Here is a 26,969-nt window from a genome sequence, read left to right on the forward strand (position 1 = left end):
TTTCCTAATTGATTCTCTAGCCCCCTCCCAAAAGCAGCTGTTCCAAAACTTGTCTTTCTCTTCAGATTTGGCACACGATTCCTTCTCCATGCCTACTCAGCTGAGCACTTTGCTTCACACTTTATTGAAAAGATAGGGACCATTCAATGTGAGCTCTTTCTTCTTTTATCTGCATCTCAAATCCCTTTTGATCACATTTCACCCTCTCTTCCTTTATTCCAGCCTCTGGTGAAGGGGTGACCCTTCTCCTCTATAAGCCAGCACCTCTACATACAACCTGGATCCTATCCCCTCCCATCTTTTCCAACAGATTGCTCAAAAATCATAGGATCATAGATGTGGAATTGGAAAAGATCAGTCCCCAACTTGTGCAGACAAGGGCTGAAATCCAGAGAGGTGGAGGGGCTAACCTGCAGGTGAACTGGTGCCCTGAGACTTTCGTCTCCTGCTGGGCACAATGTGCTCCCTGAGGAAAGGCTGCTTGGGGCCAAGCCAGGCATCTTCTACCATGCCCCAAAGCAATCACTTCCATCTATACCAGCACAAGGCATCCTCTAACCCCTGCCACTAGCCTAATCTTCCAACTGGGATCGAAAGAAAAGCAATTCTCCCTGCAACTTTAGACTCCCTATCTCCTGCTGTTTGTCCTTTGAGGGTAAAAGAATGATTCCCTCCACTAAATGATGAATATTCTCACCTCTAGTCATACCCTTCACAGTCTGATGACTCTGAGCTCCTGTAGATCATCATCCAAACCCCATTCCTTACCTCCTATTATCCAGTTCTTCATTCCCATCACTCTCAATTCCCTACTTCCAAGTTTCATCCTAACAATGCCTCCTCCATAGGTAACACACTTTCCTTCATCTTAAAACTATTCCTATCCCATTCCTTCCTCTACTAGCTCTTACTGAAACCTGGCTTCCCCTTGATGACACAACCTCTATGGCCACTTTTTCCAGTACTGGCTGCACCTTTATCCATTGTCCTCGATTCATTGGTCAAGACCTTGCCACTTCCAGTTTCTCCCCCTTTCTCCATCACTCAATAACCTCTCCTCCTTTGAGGTTCCTGCTAGTTATATGTACCACCCAATAAAAATCATAGTAGCTGTTTTCTACAGAGCCCCAGGTCATTCCCCCTCCTTTTCCAATGAGTCTGATACCTGACCTACAATTTTCTCTCCTTCCCAACTCTTGTCCTCATACCAGGGAACTTCAACATACATATTGACAACAACTATCAATCTACATCTCTTCTGCCCTTTGTAGCTAAACTCCTCAAAAAAGCTTCTGCAATAGGTGCCTCCATTCTCTTTGCCCTCACTCTCTTCTTAACCTCTTACTGTCTGAATTTCAACCTTATCATTCCACTGAAACTGCTCTCTCCACTTACTACTGATCTCTTTGTTGCCACATCCTATAGCCTTTTCTCAATTCTCGTTCTCCCTGAGCTCTCTGCAGGCTTTGACACTGCTAATAACTCTCTCCTCCTTGATATCCTCTTCTGACTAAGCTTTCAGAGCACCACTTTCTTCTGGTTTACCTCCTGCCTATCTGATCACTTGCTCTCTGTCTCCTTTGCTGAATCCTTCTTGAAATCATATCCTTTAACTATGAGTGTCCCTCAGGGTTCTGTCCTGTCTTCTTTTCTCCCTCTACACTACTTCACTTGGTGATCTCATCAACTCCTGTAGATTTCATACTAACACTATTCCAATGATTCTAAAATCTACTTTTCCTGTCCTAATCTCTCTGCTGACCAATCTCACATCTCCAGCTGCCTTTCAGATATCTTAAACTTAATGTCCAGTAGACATCTTAAACTCAATATGTCCAAAACAAAATTTGTTCTCTTTCCCCATACACTCAATTCCCCTCCTCCCCTTCCCTCTTACTGTAGAAGGCAACGTCATCCTCCTAGTCCCTCAGCTTACAATTTAAGAGTCATCCTGGACTCTTCACTGTCTCTTATCCCACCCCCATCCCAAGGTCCATCAATTTCACATTTGGAACATCACTCAAACATGGCCTCTTCTCTGCTCTGATACTGTCACTCCCCTGGTGCAGACCCTCACACTTGGATTATTATAATAGCCTGCTAGTGGATCAGCCTGCCTCTCCACTCCAATCCATCCTTCATTTAGCCACAACAGTGATTTTTCTAAAATTCAAGTCTGATCATGTCACTCCCCTGCTCAGTAAACTACAGTGGTTCCCTCGCACCTCTAGGATCAAATGCAAAATGCCCTTCTTGATATTCAAAGCCCTTTGTAACCTAGTCCCCTCCTACCTCTCCAGTCTTCTTTTACCTTACTCCCTAATATATACTCTGATCCAGGCATCCTGTCTGTTCCATAATCAAGATACTCCATCTCTTAACTCCAGGTATCCTCTCTGGCTGTACTCAATGCCTAGAATGCTCCTTCCTCCACTCAGATTATTGACCTTCCTAACTTCCTTTAAGTCTCAACTAAAATCCCATCTTCTACAGAAAGCCTTTTGCAAACCCTCGTAATTACAGTGCCTTCTATTAATGATTTCCTATTTATCCTGAATATAACTTGCTATGTATATTTTTCTTGGTTTTTCTCCCCCAATAGATTGTAAAGTCCTTTGAGGGCAAGCATACATAGTATCTTTTTGTACCCCCAGCACTTAACACAGTGCCTGGCATATAGTAGGCAATTAATAAATATCAATTGGTTGATTGATTGTTGCCCAAAGTGGTAAGTATCAGAGGTGAGATCTGAACCAAAATCTTTCTGAGACCAAGTCTAGTACTCTGTCAGTAATGACACAGTGCATCTTATACTGTCTCTCCATCTGTCTCAAGCCATATGAAGAGAAAGAAGGAAAAAGAAGGGTCTTTTATACACAAGTCACCATCCAGAGCCAGACCCAGACCCTAACTACTGAAAGTGATAAGGGATAGGTATTCTGGGGAGACAGAGAATGTTCCTAATACCACCTTCACAGATGCTGCTTTGAGTGTCCAGTTGGTGGTTGGCTTATAACTCCCTTAAGGAACCTATACCAAGGGCAGAAGAGGAGAGGTTGAAAATAGTGGAGGGAAGGGATATCATGGGGAAGAATCAGTGAATATGTGTATTATATTGGAAACAAGTCCCACAACTGACAATCAACAGGAACATGGGATGCAACCATTTTGTCCTTGGAGTAGTTAGTCACATCTTCCTCCACGGTCAAACCACAGCACCCTGGAAGTCTGGCCCCTGGAAGGCTCCTACTTTGCTCTAGATTGTCAAACCTGCTTAAAATGTTGCTAAGGCCATCCCTACTGGGGAATGTTCTAATGCCCAATATAGTAATACCTCCATTAATAATGACAATGTGTTCCAACATGTTTCATTCTCAAACTTTGCTAATGGCAGGGAAAAAATAATAATTCCAAAGGCATAGAGTAGAGTGAAAAGAACATAATCTAAAGTCAAAAGACTTTGACAAAAATGCCAGTTCTAAAATTCATAAAACTTGCACCCAGAGCAATTCCCTTCACCACCTGGATCCTCGTTATCCTCATGTGTGAAATGAGAATAAATATCTTTGTACAACCTACTTCAAAGAGGTTTGGAAACCTTAAAGCTCTCTATAAATATGGCCTATCAAACAGGAAATGTCTCCTCTCTGTGGAATATCTCTGTGAGACCTTCCCTCCCTCTCTTCTAACTGAAGTGGAATACCATCAGTCCTGAAGCCCAGTCCCTCTCAGCCTATGAAGGGAATATTCTTGCCTCTCTTGGCATGGTACTCTCCCCATCAGTGAAGAGGCTTCGCACAGCAATAGCATGTGAGCCTATGGAAGAAGACACGTCCCTTCTGCTGGAGGGGGACACTGACTTACTCCCAAGAAGCAAACCTCTGAAAGAGCATTACTGCCTCTACCTTCTCACCAGCAGCCACAGATGAGCCAGGTCCGAGCTTCTCCTTCAAACCCTTCCTGACGTGGTCTGACTTTTTCCAGAAGAGCCTTGCTCCCACACGGTTTGTTAATCGGGGTATCACTATACACTGATTGCAGAATCACCTTAGCAACCTGGCAGCTGGAGTCTTGCCAAGAATGCCCCAAGCCAGAAACACTTCTCCAGGTTTCCAAAGCTAGAGCTCTCTATATCATGGGAGAAGACATGTCACAGGAACACAATAATAAATAGATTTAGGGGCCTTTAAATGAGAAAGTTCGGGGACAGCTGGTCTAGAAGAAAGGAGAGTGATGGTGAAGGGAGACATTTTTGATTAGCCATTTCCTCCATTTGAGAATCCAGTAAATAATTAAGGCAAAAAGGGAGTCATGAAGATTTAGATACATCAGCCTGACAAAGGCTAAGTTTCCCTCATTTATCTCTCCCTTTCTTACGGCATACTTAGCAATGGTTCAGAGTCTCTGCTGAAATGAAGTTAGGCAAATTTAAATGATGCCTTCTACCACCCTAGCTTTTTCATTTCCCGGTCATGTCCTTCAGGGCCATCCTAACCTGAAACAAACAGCGTATCCATTTTGTTACCAGGTAAAAATGATGTGCCAGGAAGTGGGGTTTTTTGAGGGAGAGGGGAGGAAATGAAGACCTTCCGTCTCTTCCCCCTCTCTTCCACACTTCAAAGCCCCACTGCCTGGAAATTGTTTTCTTTCACCTTAGCCCTGATGAATTTAATTAGGTAGAGAAAATGCAACATGCAAACCAGACACAGCAGGGGGATCTGGGCATAAAAATGCGTTCAATAAATTGCTCTGGATAATCACAGGTCACTGTGTCTCTCCAGCTGCATTTCTTTCTGCCTTCCTTGGTGTCTTCTCCTCACTTGGGCTTATTTTATCATTTACATTTCATTAGCTGGAAGGAAACCACCAGCCCTGAACCCTATTGATTTGGGCTTTGGGAAGAAGGGGAAGGTCCTTCATTACTATGGGGAATAAATGAAATAGCCATACATATGAGTAATATAACTCAATAAGCCATATTACAAATACATAGTAATGATAATGAGTCACTTCGGTAACAACACTTTCTTCAAGACTAAAGAGATAAATAGTGCAAGCATCCCCATCTTAAAAGATAATGAAACTAAGAGCCAGAGAAGGAACATGACTTGTTTCTGGTCAAATAGCTAATATATGTGAGAGCTGGGATTTGAACCAGGACCTTCTGACTGGGTATGGTATAATTAGAAGTTTTGGTTCATATCCAGAATTTGCTACTTAAAACCTATGTGAACAAAAGCAAGCTACTACATCTTTCTTGGCCTAGGTTTCCTCACATGTAAAATAAAGAGTTGGGCTCGATGTCTGAGATCCCTTCTAGATTTTAATCCCAGGGTCCTCCAATCTAAGGACCCTTTCCATTAGATCACACTGCTGGCCAACTCAGAAGCCCTCTCATTCTTCTTCTTCGAACGTGTGCTCTCTGAGTTACTCCATGCAACCCCACTCTCTTACTGAGATGGATAAGTTACAGAACAATTGAGATATCTAGAGTGACCTTAGACCAGGGAGGAGTGATCTACCAAGAACTGTTCAAAGCAAAGATCCCAGAGAACAGAAGTCACTGTACGGTTGGAATGTTATTCAACCCAGTCAGACAGTCAGTCTGTCATAGACTTCCTCACAGAGTAATGATAGGATCTAACAGAGCAAAGAAAAAAAAGGGAGAGGGACTAGAATGTACTGTAATCTTTGTTAAAGAGCTGCCTCTTCGGTATCTAAGTGCTTGGTAGGGAATCCACATGGGAGACGGATTATATGAAGGTCAAGATATTGAGAAGTAAGAGCTGTAGCACTGGAACTCTTTAAGCCAGAGAATCACAGGATTTAATGTTGGAAGAAACCTTAGACATTACCTAGTCCAATCTTCAACGCACCTCAACCCACCCCTTCCCATCATTTTACAGATGAGATCACTAAGAGTCAGAGAGAGGTGACTTGCCCATTGGGAACAAGGCTAGTAAGCGGTAGAACATGATTGAAACCACCTGTATTAGAGAGACAGCTAGGTCAACTTTTAGGTGGCATGAGGGATAGAGTGCCAGCTGCGAGGGCCTGAGTTAAAATCTGACCTCAGATGCTTACTAGCAGTGTGACCCTGAGCAAGTCACTTAACCCTGTGTGCCTCAATTCCTCATGCCTCAATGAACTGAAGAAGGAAATGGTAGTATCTTTTCCAAGAAAACCCCAAATGGGGTCACAAAGAGTCAGACATGACTGAGCAACAGTAACAATAATAGAACAGGAATGAGAATCCTAGGCTTTCTCCTCTAAAACATGCAGTCTTCCTCACCTTGCCTCCCAACAAAGAGCACCAAGTGAAAAGACAGCGCAGGAGCAGTCTCTAACAACAAAGCATTCGTTGCCATAGGCACCAGTGAGGGAGGGAGTCAGGCTGCATCTCTGCTAGTGATGGAGTCCAAGGAGAACTGAAGCATCTGAGCAGTGACACAAGTTGAAAGGAGTCTCACTGACAAGGGCTGAAAAGCCGAGCCAGGGAGCAGTGACATAGGACAGATATGTTTTAACAAATGAACCAGGGTGGCTCTGGAGGCAGAAGACCTGAGCTCAAACTCCACCTCTGAAGCTTAGTACATGTAAGACCTTAGACAATTCACTTAATTTCCCTGACCCTCAATTTCCTCACCTGTAAAATGATGGAGTAGGAGTAGATTACTTCTAAGGACCCTTTTAGTTCTGAATCTATGTGATCCCATAATAAGGGGCTGGGATTGTATGGAGAGAGCAGGGGAGATCTGCTATGTGGATGTTACCTGAGGAGGGCAGAGCCAGGTGGAATGCCTCATTATGGATCATTAAATATCCTGAAGGCATCAGGAACTTGAGAGAGGGGCTGTAACAGTGGGCAAGGGGAGGGTACTGGAAACAAATTTCACCAATCCCATCACTTTCAATTAAATTGACCCCAAGTAAAAGATTGGGGAGAGACATTATTATGGCTAGTACCCTGGAGAGTGGCCACATGAGCAGTGGGGGAAAAATGCTCTTTAATGTGCTTTGAGTGTCCACTTGTGTTTTTGAAAAATGAAGGTCTATGAAAAGACAGAATTTTTAAAACAACCCTGAAACCAAACATTATGAAATTACAAGAAACAATCTTGACCCCAAAAAAGTTCGGAAAATTCACTTCCCTCCCTTTTTTATAGAGATCATAATGCAGGTGTAAAATTTCCAGATAAAATCAGATTCCATCAATATGGTCTTTCAATTTATCCTTTGTTTAAAAGGAAGATGACGGATAAGGGATGGGGATATTCAGAAATGAAAGGGATATGAGGACAAAATAAAGAAATGTAAAAAAAGAAAAACTAAGAAAGATTTTAAGGTTTCTTTCACTCAAAAACCTAACAGGGTGGAGTAGGGTGTGGGGCATAGGAGGCAGCTCAGCCAAGAGGATAAGATCTGGGGGACTGGTTCTGCTTCTGTCTCTGTGAAAGATTTCCTCCCTGCCACATATGCTCTTCATCCTTTATCTTGATGTTTGTCCTGAAGGTTTCTCCTGCTACAGAGGAATTCTTCTCTGCTAACTTCTAGAACAGAAATATATCCTACCTCTGACTAATAACTAGCTTCATACCCTTTCTGACCCTCAGTTTCCTAATCTGTGACTTTTCTTTCTATCCAACCTATGATTTCATTTGTAGGAAGTGGGGGACTCCCAGTGTCAAAACTCCCTCCAACAATAAAGTTCAGCAACTCATCTATACCTTTTAGTCTTGGAGAGTTGCCTGAGGCACTAAAAAGCTAAGTGACTTGTCCAGGATCACATAGCCTACATGTCACAGGCAAGGTTTTCTTCAAAATCTCAGTGCCTGCTTTGGGATCTCTCTCATCACTACATCTCCTCTTCTCACAATTATGAAACCATTTAATGCCAGTCTGTTTCCAGTCAAGTTCTTCTCTCTGAAAAGGATCTGATAAATAATAATAGTTGATGTCTAGGGAGCACATTATAACTAACAATGTATTTTCTTCACAACATCTAAGAAAGACAAGCATTACAGGGATTTAGAGCAATCCCCATTTTAGAGATGAAGAAACTGTGATTCAAAGAAGTTAATTTGCACATGGTCACATAGCTATTACAGCCTTGGACTGGGACTTTGAACTTGGGTCCTTAAACTCATTCACTTTGAGATAAAATGAGTGCTAAAACTGGCCCCTATGAGCTTTCAAAAGGCATATGTATTTCCTAAAGAGTCAAAGCATAAGGTGAAAGGCCTAAGTTTCTAACAGTAGAACTTCAGGCCCTGGAAAGATGGTAGGATAGAGGTAGCTACTTTCCAAGAAGGTGGTAAAGAAAATGGGCAAGAGTCAAAAGAGCTCAACTGGACTGCCCACGTCCTTGCTGCCATAGTGATGCAGACTTTTCTGCTGGGCACATCCACAAAAAGTCTCAGAAACTCTACTACATGTCAGATTGAGTCAAACTCTGAAATTCAGGGTTCAGAGGGAATTCCCAGGACTCGGTCCTCTTGTATTCCCTTCCTTGGGATTGAGCCCAAGCTTTGAAGTAAGCCAAGAGTTTGTGAAGTAATAGGAAGACTTGGATTCAACAAGGCTAAGTTCAAAATGCTGACAGACACTGATTAGCTGCTTGACCTCAAGCAAACCACTTAACCTCTCTGATCATCAGGGGTTTTTTCTACAAAATGGAGACAATTATATCTGGATAGTAGGAAGAAGCACTGCCTCCTTCCATTCCCTATTTTATTTTCAAACCTCTGCCTCCTTTTCCTCATCTGTAAAATGGGGATAATGATAAAAAGTACCTACATCCTAGTGTTGCTATAAGGATAAAATGAGATAATATTGGTAAAACACGTTGCAGATCCGAAAGCTCTATATAAATTCTAGCTGGGGGGGAGGATTTCAGGCTCAGAAAACCCCAAGAGGTCATTTGAATGGCCCAGCTGTTATTGAGGTAGGAAATGAAAAGGAAAAGGATGTTGGAGAGTTGTTCCAGATTTTAGAAAGACTCTGGGCAGTGTTTGCCCATTAGAAGAAAGACATGCCTAAGCATTGGGGAAGGCAAGAGATAAATGGGATTAGTTTGCCAGGACTCGGACAAGAGCATGAAATGGGGATTTTTGTTTGGTCAGGACAAGGATCAAGGTCCCCACAGCATCAGACAACATCCTCTGTTTATAAATTAGGGCTGAGTTAAGACCCAGAAAGAATAAATAGCCTTTAGCCAGTCTGGCCCAGGATGAAGGCTCTTCTGCTGTGATAAGATCAGTCCCTCCCCTGCTTCAGCTGCTGGAGAACTGGTACCATCTGCTGGAGACAACAAGCATCGACCAGACAATCTAATGTTGAGAACAATAAGGATGCTAAGACAGCCAGGGTCCTCCTGTCTCTCACTCTTCTCTCTTCTTTCCCGAGATGACTCAGGAAAGGCTGATGGTATTACAACTCATTTATTCATTTGTTCATTCAAAAGGAATCTTTGAAGCAGTAACTCCATGCAAGACACTGTGCCAGGAATGGTACTCCATGGAGTTCTTACTAGGGAGTCAGAGACAAAGAAGTCCCAGTCCTCAGGGACTTTCCGCTCTCCTGAGGGATATAACATTTACACACACAAGTAAATAGTAGCTTTAAAGAACATTTGAGGGGAGAGAGTATTAACAACCAGAGGGGATTTTCCTGGAGTTCCCTAGTTGTTCATGCTCTCCTTGAATCATCCTGCATTTGTCTATGTTAATGCAGCATCCTTCTCCCAATAGAATGTAAGGCCCTTGAAGGCAGGGGCTCCTGCTTTGTTTTGTTTATGTGTCCCTGCACCTATTCTAGTATGCACTTACTAAGGGTTTATTGGGTGGATGAATGAATGAGTATGGGGATTAATAGAAGCTTGTTGACTTGAGTAAATGAGTGAATGAACAAACCATAATGCGTCAGTCTTTTCTGATCCAACTTTTAGAGATCTGGCGCCATCTCCTGACAGAAGAAGTAACTGCACCTGGGGAAGAGGACCAGACCCTTCGTGAAGGACAGGTAAGAAATCCTTGATGGCTAACCCTTGACCTTACCCACTTCTGGAAGCACACACAGGGCAGTGTTTTGAGTCACATGAATGGCATGGGTGTTCACTGAGGTTGGAGAAAAGGGACTCTATGCTCTAAGTGCTTGGGTGTTGTTTCATTCTGTGTTCTTCCCAGTATAAATGAAACCCATCTATGTTTAATGCCTTGTAGGCTTTGGTGCTTATAAGGAGGACGGATTGTCATCCTTGGAGGGACTGTCATACAATGAAGTTCTCAGGCACCACCTGGGCAGAGGCAAACAATACAGAGAGATCCCCAAAGTAACTAGAGCTTCTCCCTAAAACGGATTGTTTTTTTTACCTCAATCAATCAATGAGCTTTACTAAGGATTTTCTATGTGCCAGACACTATACTAACTGCTGGAGACATAAAGAAAAAACAACCCAGTCCCTGTCCTAAATAAGTAGACGATACGTAAGATACTGTGCAGTTGTTGGGAGGAAAGTGCTATGTAAACTTTATAGTCTATGGAAATGTGAGTTATTACAACTCCACTGCTTGGGACTCCCAGAGCAAAGGGAATTGCCAAACTGGGGCCACTTTCTGGGTCATTCAGACTAAAGCTCCTTGGAGACCTCTGTCTGTGTGTGTGTGTGTGTGTGTGTGTGTGTGTGTGTGTGTGTGTGTGTGTGTGTGCGCGTATGAACATTAACCTGGCTGAGATTTAAGCTGTCTGGGCCCCAGGGGGCCTGTAAAGCAGTGCTGCTGCCAATGGAGCACAAAAGGACCCTCTCTGGCTGAACCAGGGGGAGCCACCTCAGAGTACTCTCTGCCATCAGTCACTCACTCAGCATGGGGCTGACAGCCACCTCCAGCAACAATTACATCTCCTCCACAGTTTTGGGAGGCTGCAATGTTAAATCAATCAATCAGGTGTGCCACTTTGGGCAGCTCAGGCTGCCAACCCACTTAAGGCAGGGCTAGGGAAACAATCTCTTAAGTAAGCTCTTTCTCCTCATTTTAGTTGACTTCAGTCCCCTGTTTTCAGAATCCATTACATCTGAGTTCTTTGAAAAGTTTCTCCTCCCTACAGGGTGTTAGAACTGTACTGTTGCAAAACAGTTACTCCCCAGAAGTTCATTAATATATGGAAATACACAAAGCCATAGAAGTGGGCAAGAACAGGAAAGATACCCAGTGATTTGGGAACAAATAGCCCTAATTTGCATAGGTCTATGAGTATTCCTCTTAAGTTCATAGTGGTAATTCTCCCTGCAAGACAGACACAAATGGCCCAAGAGATCACAACCAACATCCACACAGGTGAGCCAGTGGCGTTGGTCCCCCCACCCCTGCTCCAATAAACAAAGAGAGTTCAGATCACACCTTCCAAAAACCAAAATCCCCAAATATATCCCTTTCTCAGAGATGCTTCTGGCCCTCTTGAACTTCCAGAGCCATGACGTTGCTCTTGACTTGAAGTCCCATTCAGAACCTTGAGAAAAAATATTTCCCTAGGCAGCCCCAACTCCAAAACTAACAGCTCAGGAAATGTTCAGGTAAGCAAATCACAGTAATGGTGAGACCAAAACATCCCCAGAGTAGGCATTTCTCTATATAAATTTAAATGCAAGGGTGAAAGATCTTACAAAAACTCCTCTGGCTTGTTCCTCCAGGCCCTGGACCTTCCCCATACTTGGTGTCCAAAGTCAAAGAAATCAGAGGTGGCAGGGACCTCAGAAGCCAACTAGTTCAATCTATAATTGTGCAAGGATAACTAATATGTGGTCTTCCAGTTTTCCCTTGAAGACCTCTAGTGATGGGGACCTCACTATATGCCAAGGCTGTTTTCGCTACTTGTTATTAATAGTTCAGTCATGTCCGACTCTTCGTGATCCCATCTGGGGTTTTCTTGGCAGAGACTCTGGAGTAGTTTGCCATTTCTTTCTCCAGTTCATTTTACAGGTGAGTAACTGACTTGCTCAGGGTCATACAGCTAGTAAGTGTCTGAGGTCAGATTTGAACCCATGAAGATAAGCCTTCCTGACCCGACTCTCTAGCCACTGCACCACCTACTTGCCCAGTATTCCAAGACAACCCATTCCATGATGGGCCCTAATTCTTAAGAATTTTACATGATGGTAACATTTACATAACTTGAAGACTATGGTCACATAATGAGAAGACAGGACTCATTAGAAAAGCCCCTGATGTTGGGGAACAGTAGAGGATGAGATGGATAGAGAGTGCCATGGAAGCAATGAACATGAGTCTGGACACACTTCAGCAGAGTGGAGGCTAGAAAGGCCTGACCTGGTCCAAAGAGTCACAAAGAGATCAACATGCCTGAACAACCACAAAAACAGCATTTCTACAGCACTTCGAGGTTTTCAAAGCATATTGTATGCATTATCTCATTTAATCTTGATTCTCACAATAGTCTTGTGAGGTAGATACTATTGTTATCCCCATTTTACAGATGAGGAAATCAAGGATCAAAGGAGTTATGTGACTTGTCCAAGGTCATCCAGCTAGTATGTGCCTGAGGCAGGATTCAGGTCTTATTTACTACAAGTTCAACACTACTCATTGCAATGCCCAGCTACCTCATCATCAAGCTAAAATCTACCTCTATGAAATTTACTGTAATTCTTAGATGTTAGGAGACTTGTATTTGCCCCATTACTCCAGTGTATTTCTAATCCCACCCTTATCCCCCCAAATCCTAGATTAGACAAAGTTGGATAAATTTCCCTGGGAAAATTCTAGCTCTCTGGGGGTTTTTAGGATACCCCAGCTGTTTCCTGATTCACTCCAGTGACAAAATGGGGACATGCATGCCATAGCCTAAAATAAACTTCTAAACAGACATACACACATGAAAATAGACATAGAGACAGACAAGGACTGAATCTGTGATTTCACTGGCACTCCCTGGATAAGGAAAGTCCTTCCACAATTCAGTTGGCATATTCTCTGCAATTTACATTCTTACAGAGTTGTCTAAGGCAGTTAGGAGTTAAGTGACTTGTCCAGAGTCATACAGCCAGTGTGTATCAGAGGCATTTGAATTTCTGATCTTGAGGCAGCTTTCCACACACTTCACCATGCTACTCTAGACAGAGACATTACAATAATTCATACTTACAAGTGCTTTAAAGTTTACTAAGTGCCTTTCCTCCTCCACCCTATTGCATAGCCCCTTGTGTAGATAGTATTATACCCATTTTACTGATGAGGCAACTGAGGCTTAAAAATTTAAATGACTTGTCCAAGGTCTCAAAGAAAGTAAACAACAAAGTCAAGACTTGAACTGGGGTCCTTTAATCCTCAATCTACTTTGATCCCAAATCTATTTTTTCTACTTTATCACACAATTTCCCATAGATAGAGAAACAGGATACACTAAGGTTTCCATGTATATCTATGGAAAGATCTCACATACACACACACACACACACACACACACATATACATACACACACATATACACACACACACGCAACCACATCTTCCCAAGCAAAGACTCCAGTCCTCAGAATAAGTAAATCCCTTAGGATGTGAGTTCTTCGAGAGTAGGGATTGTCTTTTGACTTTCTCTGAATCCTTAGTGTATCTGCAATACCGGGAGCACAGTAGGCACTTTACAAATGCTAGCTGACGGACTGACTGACTGAAATGGCACATCGGGAGGTCCAGATTCCATTTTTTAATTTGTTAACACACAAGACAGCAGAGACATCCTTTGAACTGCAGACATAAATATCATTTAAATGGCTGTCACTTAACATGGTAAAGAGGGATCAGTTGTGCCCTGAAAACAGAAGACAGGAAAGAATGTCATCCTGTCGGTTTCCTAAGAAATAATGAGCCCTATTAATAGCTGTTCAAATGAATAAAAAATCACTCCTCTGTCGGGGGTGTCAGGTTTAGGTTCAAATAAATCAGCAGAACAGGGGAGGGGGAGGGTACTTGATATTAAGAGGTGGGAGAAGTGAAAACAATGACAAAGAGAGCCCAGAAGAACACTGCTCAGCCCTTCTGTGTGCCATGTTGATGGGAAGAGTTGCAGAGCTCAAAGAAACAGCAAAACAGTGCAGTCTGAAGCTAGCCCTCCTGTATGACAACGTCACCTCCTAATCTAACCAAAGAGTACTAGACCTGGAGGCAGGAAGACTTGAATTCAAGCCTAGATGTGTGACCCTGGTTAAATCATTTAACCTCTGCCTGCTTCAGTTTCCTCAACTGAACAATGAGGATAATAAGAGCACCTACCTCACAGAGAGGTGGCAAACTGGATAGACTGCTGGGCCTGGAGTCAGAAAGACTCATCTTCTTGAATTCAAATGTGCCTCAGGTGCTTAGGAGGTGTGACTCTGGGCAAGTCACTTAACCCAGGTTGACTCAGCTTCCTCATCTATAAAATGAGCTGGAGAAGGAAATGGCAAACCACTCCAGTATCTCTGCCAAGAAAATGCCCAGTGCCATCACAAAGAGCTGGATACAACTGAAACGTGACACAACAGCAAAACCTGTCCGTCAGGGTTGATTGTGTGAGGACTAAATTAGATAATATTTGTAAAGTACTTAACACAAAGCCTGGAACATAGCAGGTGCTTACTAAATGCTTATTTCCTCCCTCCACATCCCTATCTGACTACACAAAAGAAGACACAGACAAATAGGAATCTTGCCCAAGAATTTTCCTTCTAAAGAACACAGAGATATCAACCACTACAACTCAACTGAGCAGGCAGATACTATGGGAACAACATAACACATAAATCGATGAGAGGGTGACAGTAGGCTACAGTGTAAACGGTATTGGATTTGTAGTCAGAATGCTTAGGTTCAAGTCTTGGCTCTGCTTTGTGACTTTGGACAAGTCCCTAAATTTCTCTGGGTTTCATTTTCCTCAGCTATAAAAATAGGGATTAGATGATTTCTAAGATCCTCAGGATGTCTGGGCAACAAGACGATCTGACACCATCAGAATTGTCCTTCCCTCCTTGCTTTCCACAACCCCTTCCCCCTCTTCTTCTCCCCAATCCATCAAGGCTACTTGACATTTCGCAAGGAAGGAAATGGGATTCAAGTCCATTCTCTCCAAGGAAATGGAGGACCATTAGGCCTTACCATCTGCCTAGCCACTGACTCCTAGGGTCTTCCATCTCCCTTGACTCTATGCCTTCCAACCCCCCAAGCACTATCATCTAACCTACAGATATCACCTAAAGACCCCTGAGCCTTCCTATTTACCTCACTGCTGACCCTTAGGACTTCCGGGCCTATTCTCTCACCCTTCCTCTGACCTTCCTTTTCTATTTTGTTCACCCCAATGAGAGACCCCCATGAGAACAAGGACTGTCTCACTTCTTCTATTTGTAACCCCATCACTTAACACAATGGTAGGCACACAGCAAGAACTTAATAAAAGCTTTTTCATTCATTCTAGCTCTACAGCTCTAATGCCCAATACTTTAGGGACTCCTTTAGGGATCCCCTTGAATCTTGTAATAATACATTTCCCTTAAACACATAAATAAACAACCAGGTCAAATGGCCAAGATGGCACCTTAATCACAATTTCCTTTTATGGGCTGATGGCTTGGGGCAGAGATGCACTCACCATCTGATTAGAGCTATTTGAGTTTTCAAGGTGTTTTTTTTTTCTGTTACTCCTTCTTTGACTGTACCTGCTTTCCTCCTGGCTCAGGGTTTCGACACCCAATTCCATTTTGCATCTCGCATAAAATCCGGGTTCTTGCCCAAGGTCATATGGTCTTAACAGTCAATGCTTATGTCCATCACTATGTGAGAGCCATGAGTGAGTGGTTGTAGGATCTCTTTTACCTATTAAATATCCTTGTGGTTTCCTTAAGGGTGATAGCAGCAGTAGCTTACTGACAACCCCAGTTCTTTCCCAGGCCATCAAACCTAAATTAACTATACTCTTCCCTTCCTTAGTGACTTCTTGGTGAACCTCCTCAACTCTACTTTTCTCTAAGATTATGTCTTATAACAATACCTTGCCAAACTCCAACCCAAATTATTCCTACCATATGCTTCATTCAGTCCTATTAACAAGCTATTCAATAAAGCTGGATGAAATTGTGAAACTATTAAAGAATTCATTACAAATTTATCTTATCTCATCTCTACTAGGCCCTCACTGAAGCAAGACAATCCTACTCTTCTCTAAATGATTTGCTATCTCAGCACAGCAGCTATTCCAAAACTTCTCATCTCTCCTCAAATCTCCCACAATGCCTCCTCCTCCCAACCTCTCAGCTGAAGATCTTACCTCATACTTCACCACCCCCCAAAATGAGGTCATTTGCCTAGAGTCCCCTCATCTCCCCTCCTCATCTCATAGCACTTAGACCTATCACCCCACTATCTTCTGCTTCACTACTGTCTCAAATGAAGAAGTAGTCCTATTTCCCAAGGCCAACCTTCTATATATGCCCTCTAATCTTCTGTAACAGATTTCTGCCTCTATCATTCTTCCTCTCTCACTAATCTGCCATCCCTACTGCCTTCCCTAGGCTTCTCACCCTTAAAAAACCTTCACACCTCCCTTAATTCTTATTATGTATCTTTCCTCCACTCCTCAGCCAAATATTTTGAAACAACCCTCTCCTCTCAGTTGATTCTAAATACTTTCAAATCTTGTTTCTGAAATCCAGACTTCATCACCATGACTCAATTGCCTTCTCAGAACCTAGGAAAATTCCCATTCTCACACTGAAACTTCCCTCCATCATGTCAGTCCCCTTCTCTCATTGGTGACTTCCTTCTATGGGTCTCCATTCTGGGGAAAGACCCAGGCAGACCATTCTTCATTTCCACTCAGCTATACTTCTAATTCTCTGGCCTTCACCACCCTGTTCCTTCAAGGGTGCCTTCCCTCACACCAAATTTTGTGTTGTCTTCTTTTAATTTACGTTAGAGTATAAACTCTAGAGATGGACTATCTTTGGCGGGGGGAGGGTGGGCAGGGGATATTTGCATCCCCAACACTTAGCACTATTCCTGGAATGCAGAAACACTTAATACGTATGTGTTGCTTTTCTGCCTGCCTGGTTTCTAAACTCATCATTCAAATGAAACTACTCTCTCCAGAGTTAGCAATGACCACTCAGCTCTCAAATCTCCTTTTCAATCCACATCCTTCTTGACCTCTCTGTCCCATGTGACACTATGGATCACCTTCTCCTCCTGGGCATTCTCCCTTCTGTAGGTTTTCATGACATAGTTTTCTCCTGGTTTTCCTCCTATCAGTGTGACTGTAACTTCTTAGCCTTCTTTACTGGATCTTTATCCAGGTCACACCCACTAAAGATGGGGGTGCTTCAAATCTCTATCATGGTCCTCTTCTCCTACTCTACTGTCTCATTTAATGATCTCATTAGCTCTGCAGATTAAATTCTCATCTCTATGCAGATAATTCCCAGATTTATATATTCAGCCCTAACTTCTCTCCTGCACTCGTCTTGTGTCACCAGCTTCTTATCTTTCACCTACTCTGTATATATCTTATGTTTTACATAGTTGTCTGAAGGTTATTTTCCCCATTGGAATGAGAGCCCCTTGAAGGGAGAGACCATATTTTTGTCCTTCCTTGTATCTGTAGCACTTTTTATAGTGCCTGGCACCTAGTAGGTATTTAATATATGCTAGTTGTCCCACAGGTATCTCAAACATACATTCCAAACAGAACTTAGGATCTTTCCTCCAAAATCCTCCCCTCTTCCAAGTTTCCATATTATTATAATAGGTATCACCATCTTCTCAGTCACTCAGATTCCCAACCTTAGTGTCATCTTTGACCTTTCACTCTCACCCCACACATCCAATCTATTTCCAAATCTTGTGTTGTATGGATGATGGCCATTGAATGTCAAAGTATACAAAAATTAAAGTAAAAAATCACCTACAGGACAATAGAGAGGAGCATGGTGGGTGATGGGTAACATGAAACAGATTATAAATGAAAACTTGGGTAAGAAAAGTGGTATATAGAATATTATCAAAGAGATATATGTCTGGAAAAATTTATGAGCTGATTTCAGAGCAAGAGGGAAGGATAACTGATAAGACAGCCCACATGTTCTACTGATATCCACACCATAGCAAGAGATCTAGATTGGATCCCTCAGCACATCTATATAGACCCACTGTGAGAATTTTTCAAAAAGACAGATACACATACCACAGGATAAAGAGACATTAAAGGATGACAACGAGCATTTCTGGAGGGAATGCCTCTGTCCAGCAAAGAAAGTATTTTGTCTCTCCTTGGCCCTTTTACATTCTATTTTGTAATATTTGTTCATATATCTTATGCCTCCTAAAGGATCGTAAGATTCTTCAGGACAATCTTTCTTAGAATATTTTCCTGAATTTAGAAAGCACTTTTTTATGTAATTGATTTGAATTCAGGACTAGATCAAAATGGCTAGCATCATCCTTCTTTAGAAAATTATATCACTACATTATTATACGTATATGCATATGCCCTAGAATTTTTTGAATTTAATATTGAATAATGTGTTGTACAATTATTCAGTTCAGTTCGCTGGATCTAAAAGCACCTAAATATCATCGTGATGAAAAGATGAATAGCTCTGGAGTAAAGCATAGAAATCCCATGATGTCTGAGTTCAGAAGGTGTTATCAAAGGCTGTCATTAACCTTGTGTCATAATCATATTCATCTGCCTAACAGCTTATGGTGTGCTCTGTGCCACAGACCTCAGGCAGCCTTCAAGACAGCCTGGTCTCCCTCAGCGACACACACTGCCCAAAAGAAAATAGATGGAGTAAAGCAAACCAGGTAACCAGACTCCCCAGAATCACATAGTTCTGCCACAAAGAAGTTTCACCTGACTCTCTTGATCTCCTTCCTTTCAAAACACACAGCTTAGTCACCACAGGGCAATGGTCCAGCCTAATAGGAGCTCATAGGTTCAGGGTCTCCCACCTCTTAGATGCTGTCTGCAATCAGTCTCAGAGTGGGAGTGATGCTAATACCAGCTTGGTGGTTAAGAGCATCTCTATACTTGGCCAGGCTAGTTCTCTGAGGATAAGCCCATGGTCTGTCATGAGGCCAGTACTGGAAACCTTTCCAGACTGGTAAGACCTTCCAGGGCTTATGCTTTGCTGGCATAGACTTTAAGATCTCAGAGCCACTGTTATGAGACATCAGAGAAAGAATTTAGTGGAGAAATGAAACTTGCTCTCTTTTTAGCTTATTTTTAAAGCACAGTAACAGAGAGTAACTATAACTGGAAGTACTTTACAAACATTACCCCATATGAACCTCACAACCATTCTATGAGGGAGGGACTACAAGCTTCATTTTTCCCATTTTGCAAATGAGGAAACTGAGGTTTAGGGAGTACAAACAACTCACCTGTGCTCATAAAGCTAGAGAGATCTTCTTGACTGTAGGTCACATTCCATCTAATAGATCCCAATTCCTCTCCAACTAATACAATGTAGCAATTAAGCATAAGAAATTGAAAATATGCTGGCTTCTTTTTTATTGTCTTTGGTTTAAAGTTAAGTACATAATAAATTAAGAATTGCACACTTTACCCCTACTTCCACTAACCCTCACCCTACTATGCATCACCCAGTTCACACACAGATTCAGCTTCTGAAATTTCATGTGATCCTGTGCCTTTAAACCCTGAAGGCTTGGAGAGCAGTCCTGGCTTGAAGCAGTGATAGAAGGCTAGGCAAAATAACAGGAGTCTGCTCCAAGCACCCTTCAGGGTAAAGAGCGGCCTCTTTCAATAGCTTGGTGACTCTGGTCTCCAAGGGACACTGAGGGCAAGGACAAAGGCAACAAATCTGTGTTTGGCCGTGGGCTCTCATTCAAAGTCAGTGGCTTCCAAGAGCCTAACTTTTCCCATTAATCGATAGAAACTTGGGTCCCAGCTCCCTGGCCCAGTTTTTCTCTTTCTGAGACACAGCCCTGAATTGAAATCAAGTCTTCTAGAGATGGGATCTTTCTGCATAGCTCCTGGAGCAGGACCCCCAGAGAAGAAGGAGTTAGCCTAAGTTTGTTTTGTCCCATTTAAAACTTGCAAAAAATAAAATTAAATAAATAAAACTTGCAACTGGATTGAGGGAAGAAACTAAGAAAAAGAAGGTGAATTTATGCTCAATCTCCTCTTTCTTTTCTACAAGTATTCAAGCCCTAGGCATATCTCTCTTTTTTAAAATTTTATTTTAGCTTCCAAATTCCCTCCCTCTCCCACTCATGGAGAAGGCAAGAAAAACAAAGGACATTACAAATGTGGATAGGTATGCAAAACAAATTCCAGAATTAATCAGAGAGAGACAGACAGACAGACAGACAGAGAGGGGGAGAGAGAGAGAGGAGAGAGAGAAAGAGAGAGAAAAGAAGAAGAAAAAGAAGAGAGGAAAGGAGGATGAGAGAGATAGATATATATACACAGAGACAGAGAAGCAGAGTCAGAGAGAGAGCAGGTGGGGAGAAGGAGGGAAGAAAGGGGAAGGGGAGGCAGGGAAGGAGGGAAGAGAGAGAGAAAATACTGAATCTGTATTCTGAATTTCTCTACGTAGAGAAATTTCCAATTCTTTTCCACCTCATAAAAGGGCTGCTATAAATAGTTTTGTACGTATGAGCCTTTCGCCACTTTCTTTGATCTCTTTGAGGGGTAGACCTAGCATTGGTATTGCTAGGTCAAAGGGTATGCCCTCTTTAATCATTTTGGGGGCATAGTTCCAAACTGCTTTCCAAAATGGATGGAATAGTTTACACCAACAGTGCCACAGGCATATCTCAAAGTTTAGGGTTCAGAGAAAGGGGAAAAGATTCTGGGAGATGTCCCATTTTAGCCTGCAAGATAGAGAACAAGAAAACATTCCCCTGGAGGATGGCCTGCATGGAGTGAAACATCATGGTAATGAAATGAGTGTCAAATTTAAATTCTAAAAACCAGGGTTTGAATGGTGACTACCACTAACCACTATAATGGTCTTGGAGAAGGGAACCAGGTTGCACAGAGGGATAAACCAGTGAGCTTGGAGCCAGGAACACCTGAGTTCAAATCCTGCCTCACATTTGCTAGCTGTGTCATTCTGGGGAAAACTCTCAGTCTCAGTTTCCTCCTCTGTAAAACAAGAATGATAATAGCCCTGCCTCACAAGGTTTTTGTAAGGACCAAATGAGATAATATGCATAAAGTACTCTGCAAACCTTAAAGCAATGTAAATGCTGGCTATTATTTAAACACTTTGAACCTCAGTTTCCTTCCTTAAAAAATGAAGGGAACTGACCTAGATAAGAGGTGTCAAACTCAAGGCCCCCATCTCCCCTCCCCCCCCCACCACCCAAACTCCCAAATGGTACCCAAACTAGATTAAAGTGTAATTGGGAAATGTTTAACAAAATAAAAATACAACACAACATAAATGCTGTTAATTTGTGGTTTTCTTAGTCAATAAGTGGCCCTCAGAGATCCATTACTATTTGGGTTTGACCCCAGTATCCTAGATCATGTCTAATTTCCAGCTCTGAGGACTAGGTCCTCTGAGAAACAAAAACTTAACTGTAATTATGAAGGGCTAGTCTATACTGTCTCACCTTTTCTGACTCAATTAACAGGTCCTTCTTTCATAACAGAAGAGAATTTCATAGAAAAATAGATTTACAACTGAAAGGACCTAGGACAACCTACTAAATTTACAATTAAGAATACAGTGACTCAAAAAGCTTAAGTTTTATGCATTGGTTCATACAGCTAGTAAATAGCAGATCTGTCCTGTTTTCAAATCCAGTGTTCTTTCCACTCTGCCACCTTGAATGCCATCACTAAACTCACTGAATGAAAATTTTGAAACTCTGACAAATGAAAAAACCTGAAAGATAGAGTTTCTGGATAATTAATGATCAATTAATTAATTAGGCTATCTAATAATCACAAAAATGATGGTCAGTGGTTTCTCTCAGTTACCAAAGACTCCTAATGGAGACAGTGGATGCCTTAAATATTTTTTTCAAAGGAAATGTGCCTGACAAGTGAAATCAACCCCGATTGGTGGTTGTTTAATGAGGAGGCAGGCTAGAAGTCTTCAGCTCCTGCTGCTGAGAAGGGGGTTTGATCATGAAACTCAGCTGCCTCAACTGACTCCAGCAATCTAGATAGTGGAATCCATTTCCATCCAGACCCAGTGGTCTGGTTGTTTTTCTCCTTCATGAGCTGGATCACCTTAAACGTCAGTGGAGGGGTGCAAGAGTAGGGCTGTTTTCCTTGGGGCAAGAACTCTTTGAGACTGAATTCTATATGCACTCCTCCCCTCCACTCCATCCTGACTGGGTGGGGTCTGGCATGTTTAAGGTTGGGGGTAATCTCATCAGTCAACCCCCTTCAGAGACTGACTGACCTACAGGAATTGGTCCCTAAATGAGAAAATAAAGGAGAAAATGTCTTAATCTTAATTGAATAATTGATTGCTAACACAAAGTCAAATTAATAATTTCTCTCAAAACTCATCCTGAAGAAATGACGAAGAGGAGTCAGACCTCTGCTAGGTGGTCTCCCAGATGATGCTTCCACGGCAGCAGACCAGAGGTGGTAGCCTATCATTATATATCTATCCCTGCTCTATTTCCTCTCACCCTAGCTATATAAGTCTCACCCTGTAGTGGGACATCTGGTGTTATACAGTTAATATAAGAGACGATTAAAGAGTCTTGGATTTGGAATCAGAGGAATCTAAATTAGAATCCTGGCTCTGCCATTTATTAACTGTGTAACCTTGAGCAAATCACTTGACATTTCCGTTTCCTCTCACAAAATAAGAGGACTGGATCTCTCAAGTCCCTTCCAAATATAAATCTATTATCTTATGAATGCTTCTTTTTTATGAAATGTTGTTGCTCAGTCATGTCTGATATCTTTCTTTATTTTATTTATTTTTAATGCTCTACAATCACTATGATAAAACTTAGATTTCTTTCCCCCTCCCTACTCCCCACCACCCCCCTCCCCAAGACAGCATACAATTCTATATAGGATCTACACATACGTTCCTATTGAATACATTTTCATTATACTCATTCCATGTAGAAGAACTAAAATGAATGGGAGAAGTCACATAATAAACCAAAACATAATACACACACACACACACACACACGTACAAACATGACCTGCTACATTCTACGATTGAATTCCATAGTTCTTTCTCTGAGTGTGGAAAGCATTTTGCCTTAGAAGACCATTGGGAATTTTTTTTTAATGTCCTTGCATTGCTATGAAGATCAAAGTCTACTAGAAAAAACTCTCACACACTGTAGTCGTTACTGTGCACAAAGTTCTCCTGGTTCTGCTCCTTTCACTCAGCATCAGGTCATGTAAGTCCTTCCAGGCCTCTCTGAAGTCTTCCTGTTCATCATTTCTTATGACACAATAGTACTCCATTACATTCATATACCATAATTTATTCAGCCATTCCCCAATTGGTGGGCATCCCCTTGATTTCCAGTTTTTGGCCACTACAAAGAGTGCTACTATAAATATTTTTGTACATGTGGGACCCTTTCCCATTTTTATGATCTCTTGGGGATACGGTCCTAGAAGCAATATTGCTAGGTCAAAGGGTATGCACATTTTTGTAGCCCTTTGGGCATAGTTCCAAATCACTCTCCAGAATGGTTGGATGAACTCACAGCTCCACCAACAAAGAACTTAGTGTTCCAACTCTCCCACATCTTCTCCAACATTTATCATTTTCCTGTTCTGTCATGTTTGCCAATCTAATCAGTGTGATGTGGTACCTCAGAGCTGTTTTGATTTGCATCTCTCTAATCAAAAGTGATTTGGAGCGTTTTTTCATATGATTATAGATATCTTTAATTTCTTCCTCTGAAAATTGCCTGTTCATATCCTTTGACCATTTGTCAATTGGGGAGTCTGATATCTTGGCAAAGGCAATGTAGTGATTTGTCATTTCCTTTCCCAGCTTATTTTACAGATAAGGAAACTGAGGCAAACAAGGTTAAGTGACTTGCCCAGGGTCACACAGCTCGTAAGTGTCTAAGGCCAGATTTGAACTCAGTCTTCCTGACTCCAGGCCCCCAGTTTTATCACCTGCACCACCTAGCTGCTTAATAACGCTTGTTGGGTTTCCACCGAACCACACTACCTTCTTCAAGAAGAACAAAACAATAATAACAATAAAAATTAAAATAATAAAAGTACTTTGCCACTTACAAAGACCTTTCAGATGAAATGATATTTATTAGTGTTTAACACATGGCAGGCAACTAACGGGTGCTTGTTCCCATCCCTCCCCACCCCCTCCTCCCGTTCCTTACCGCAGCCATATGAGGCAAGAAAGCAGAAAGAGATTTCATGATAAAATCTGAGCCATACAGCAAGTGGATTAGTGGGAAAGCCAGGGAATACACTGGTAGTCTGACCATTAAAAAAATTATCCATTTCTTTTTAACATTCATTTAAATTGTTTTTTTAAGTTTCAGGTTTTCTCCCTCCATCTTGTGACTCCCCCACCCATTAAAACGGCAAGCAATATAATATTAATTATACATGTGATATCATATAAAACATATTTTCATATTAACCATATGGTTAAAATTATCTATATGTAAATATATAACAAGAAACTTAAAAAAAGTAAAAAACACCATTCTTCAATCTGCACTCAGAATTCATCCATTTTCTCTCTGGAGATGGATAATAATCTTTATCATGGTTCTTTTAGAATTGTCTTGGATCAGAGTAGCCAAGTCTTTTACTGCTGATTATCATACAATATTGCTGTTACTGTGTACAATGATCTGGTTCCGCTCTCCTTTTGCATCATTTCATATAGGTCTTCCCAGGTTTTCCTGAAACCATCTTGCTTGTCGTTACTTATAACACAATAGTATTCTGTCATAATTGGGCAGCTAGGTGGTGCAGTGGATAGAGCACCAGTGCAGTAGTCAGGAGGACCTGAGTTCAAATCTCACCTCAGATACTTGGCACTCACTAGCTATATGACATTGGGCAAGTCACTTAACCCCAACTGCCTCATCCTGGGCCATCTCCAGTCATCCTGATTTATCAGGTTACTGGATTCAGATGGCTCTGGAGGAGAAGTGAGGCTGGTGACCTGCACAGCCCTCCCTCACTCAAAATAAAGTCAAGTGCAAGTCGTGTCATCATTTCTCTCATGGCATGGTCTTCTTCGGCTATGAAGGATGAACACACACACACACATTATGAACTGAGGACCTCTTAATGAAGTTGTAAAAGGTGAAAGAAGACAGTTCAACCCTGTATAAATACAGGGCTATTATCCTTTCTCATAGGACATAGGAGTTAGAATTGAAAGGCCCCTTAAAGGCCATCTAATCAAATCCCCTTCCTTTTACACAGGATGAAACTGAGACCAAGTAATCTTAAATGATTTTCCCAGAGTCATACAGGTAGCAGTAAGAATCTAAGACCCTTCAGGCAGAACTTTAAATCTCAAAACAAAGTCAAGTGCAAGTCCTGTCATCATTTCTCTGATGGCCTGGTCTTCTTCAGCAACAAACGACAAACACAACAGCAACCAATCTACAAGTTTATCTGGAGGGAAGGGGGCGCCATCGCTTTCTCAATATTGTTTCATTCAATAATGGTGAGCTTTTCTCAAATTTCTGCTATTTTACGTTTTTTATAGTTTCAATCTATTCACAACTGATATCTTTCGTAATTTCTTAAATCAAATTTTTATACTATAATTTTACAAGTGCCTGCTATATTTTTAAAAATAAAAATAGACCAGATTAATTACTCATTCTTCTACTTCAATTCTGAAGTATAAAATAAAATGTTAAAGCCACTTGTAAGTAAAATTAAATTTTTCTTGAAAACTTCTTCCCTTTGTTTTTAATGTTGTAATTTATCCAAATGTCTCCCTCCCCAGCTTGGTACCTTAGGGGGCTGTTCAGACATTACTAGCAGTAAGGATAGGCCTTCAGAGTCTAGGTGCCTAGAGAGCCCCGAAAGGCTCTAACGTGCCCCTAGCTGGTTGTTTCTTTGTTTTTTCCCCTTCTCAAAGCTCTTGTGGGAACCAGCATTTCACACTCATGCCTTCTTTCATGTTCCATAATGAATGTTTCTTTATGTGAACAATATCACCCACTCAGACCACTTTTTTCAACCTTTCACTAATAATAGCTGCCCTTCTTTCTCATATGAATTTCCCCTCTAGAGTCTATAACATCTTCCCATCTCCTGGCTAGGATCCTCCACAAGAATTTCAGTTTTCCATCCTAGCTATGCTTCTGACTCCCCCAGATTTCACCACCATAACTCAACTCCTTTCTCATTCTGGAATTTCCCTCCACCATACTAGCACCTTTCTCCCATTGGTAAGTTCTTTCTGAAACCTCCATTGTAGGACAGGTCTAGGTTGGCCATGCTTCATTCCCCTCCCAACTATGACTCTGACTCTGAATTTTGCTACCACTTCCTATGCAGGTATTTTCTCACCTCCAACCCTTTATTTTCCATTTATGTGTGTTCGTGTTTGTTTGTGTGTGTGTGTTGTTTTCCTCCATTAGAACCAAAGCTCCTTGGAGGTATGACCATCTTTTTCTTTGTATTTGTATCCCCAGTATTTAGCATAGTACATGACACATACTAAGCCCTTAATAAATTTTTTTTCCTGTCTGAATTCTGAGTCACCATTGTATCTACAGCTACTACCTAAGAAGCCTGTCTGTTGGACCATGGTCTCTCCATCCATTATAGAGGAATCAAATCTCTGATAGGGAAGAAACACACCTGAGCCCAATGCCTGACAGGTTGTAACTATGTAGCTCCTAGGTCTTAATATCCTGGAATTTTTACTATAAAATTGATCTTTCAGTTCTTGACATGGTTCTATGTAACCCTTCCTCTCCTTCAAACTTCCCCATCCT

At 41.8% G+C, this 26,969-nt stretch overlaps 1 long non-coding RNA gene across 1 annotated transcript in view; it reads left to right on the forward strand.

Moving 5' to 3' along the window:
- Positions 1-26,969, forward strand: part of LOC140520853 (uncharacterized) — a 69,551-nt gene that overhangs the window by 17,415 nt on the left and 25,167 nt on the right. The window contains exon 2 of the long non-coding RNA XR_011972676.1: positions 9,947-10,020. This is a non-coding gene — a long non-coding RNA (uncharacterized lncRNA). The remainder of the gene's footprint in view (positions 1-9,946; positions 10,021-26,969) is intronic.

The sequence above is a fragment of the Notamacropus eugenii genome, chromosome 1 (assembly GCF_028372415.1).
Source record: "Notamacropus eugenii isolate mMacEug1 chromosome 1, mMacEug1.pri_v2, whole genome shotgun sequence".
Taxonomy (NCBI): domain Eukaryota; kingdom Metazoa; phylum Chordata; class Mammalia; order Diprotodontia; family Macropodidae; genus Notamacropus; species Notamacropus eugenii.